At 48.6% G+C, this 2,096-nt stretch overlaps 1 long non-coding RNA gene across 1 annotated transcript; it reads right to left on the bottom strand.

Moving 5' to 3' along the window:
• Positions 1-921: 921 nt before the first annotated feature.
• LOC118159642 lies at positions 922-1,713 on the bottom strand. The gene is made up of 3 exons (XR_004747189.1): positions 1,279-1,713; positions 1,093-1,148; positions 922-1,017 (listed from the first exon to the last, which is right to left on the bottom strand). It is a non-coding gene; the product is annotated as an uncharacterized LOC118159642 (long non-coding RNA).
• Positions 1,714-2,096: the final 383 nt, after the last annotated feature.

Here is a 2,096-nt window from a genome sequence, read left to right as displayed (position 1 = left end):
AATATAAATCAGTTGGACCAGGTAAAAACACTTTGGGAACCAAAATACAGCCCTAAATGTCCTCTAGGACTTTCTGTGCACCCACAGCAGTTCCTGTGTAAAAAGGTAGTTTGTCTTGATCTTTACGTATGGCAAAGGCATGGGCTGAGTTAATGACAACAAAAACCTGCTTATTAGAAGCTGCTTCTCAATGTTTCATGCATCTCCATACATATTAACTAATGTAGGCTAGAAGTTCAAGGATTCACAATACTTCATCATATATCACTTATGTGAATTTCATTTATATACATATCTGCTGCACCGACTTAAAACCCATCCCCACACTCACCAAGGCACAACCCCAACCCAAATACAGACACAGCATTTCAGCCCCAACACAGCTTTGGGACCTGCTGGAAAGCAGGCTTCATCCTCAGTGAGGCGTCCTCAGCCCACAAGAGACACGGCTTCAGGCACCTCTTCACCTACGGAGGAAGACTGCCATCAGGAACTGCCATACCAGCCCACCTTTTTTCTCTACACCTTTCTCAGGAACAACACAGAATTCAAGTGACCAGCTTTGCTCCAATTCTAAAGACTGATGTTACAACCCATCTTGCCTGTGGCACCTGATAATCAGAACAGAGCAACCGCAGTGCTTGGAAGGCATAACTGCACGTGCCGCTCCTTGCCGCTCTCCGGTCTTATCTCAAATCATCAGCCACTTCTGTGGACTGCTAGCCATGGCACCTGCAAAGCAAGGCAAAGACCTTTCATAGTCACCTCATACTCCTTAGCCATTTCACTCCAACCAAGCTCATGACCAGCCCCCTTCTTACACAGCTCTTCAGAATGCAGTTTGCTCCTTTGAGGCTGTGCGAGACACCTGTGAAAGAAAAAGAAAAGCACAGGCCGAGGCAGAATGCAAAGCCACAGCACAGCTACGACAGTTACTCTCATCTGCTGCCTTACCTCTGCCCGCTCACCTGCCCGAGGCAGATGCTTCCATCTGCCCTCTTAAGCCAGCTACAACACCTCGAGAAGAGAAAGAGGGGACACTCAAAATGACACCGAGAACCGCAACTCAAAAGTAACTGCTTTATCACTCACCTTACCAGAGACTGCTCTGGCTGTGATGACGTCCTAGGTTGCAGGCTGCCTTTCAGCTTCAACACATGAAAACATAGTCAGAGGATAACCATTCAGCTGCCAGCATTAGCCCCCATCCCTTACAAAACAAGGGACCCCATATTTTATTTGTATCGTTTTGGAACAGCAGACATCTTCCCTCAGCACCTCACAAGTAGACCAAGCCAGTCACCGAGCTGCCAAATGAAGGCTCGACAGTTCCAGAAGGCGCTCTTTCCTTGGACCGGTTCCTCCTAAGGTTTATCTAAGTCAGGAGAAAAAAAAGCAAACAACAAAAAAGAGCACTCCACATCTGCGAGCTTACCCCTCCTCTAGCACCATTCAAGCACTATGCGAACAGCTGCTCGCAAGCAACTCAAGCCTCCCCCTTCGCATCTGCCAAACACTATGGAGATGACTCTGTGCCAGCTGCCCTTCAGTACGTGCCCAGAGGCAGACCGGATGTCTTTGCCAAAACAGTCCGGACAATGTATATTGCTACACCAACGGACCCCCACATTAGCTACCATCACTACCGGCCAGGCAGGACAGCTCCAGGACAAACAAACACACAGGCACACTACAGACGTTACGAACAGAACACAAGCCTGCACACAAAAAGACTCCCAGAGGGAGGCCCTGCAGCAACAGCAAGTCAGAACAGGTGCTCTGCAGCACACCCAAGGAGAGACTCAAATGCCACAACTCGCCACTGGAAGCAACTGCCAGACCTGGGATGATGGAGGCATAAATAGCCTGCCTTTAAGACAAGAGACTGGAACAATGGGCACTGCAAACCCCATCAGAAAAATGCTTCGGAAATGAATTCCCAAGCAAGAGCTCCTGATGAAGCCGACATGACTTCCGCAACAGCGAGGATGGAAACAGATGCAATCTCAAACAGAATATGATGCACAAGACCTGAAACGCATCTGCACTTTAAGCTGCGACTACAAGTCAAGAAGTGCTCAGATCAGCCCTACGAT

The sequence above is a fragment of the Oxyura jamaicensis genome, unplaced genomic scaffold, assembly GCF_011077185.1.
Source record: "Oxyura jamaicensis isolate SHBP4307 breed ruddy duck unplaced genomic scaffold, BPBGC_Ojam_1.0 oxyUn_random_OJ71424, whole genome shotgun sequence".
Taxonomy (NCBI): Eukaryota; Metazoa; Chordata; class Aves; order Anseriformes; family Anatidae; genus Oxyura; species Oxyura jamaicensis.
Note: the sequence above shows the minus strand (reverse complement) of the source record. Positions and strands in the feature narration are given on the sequence as shown.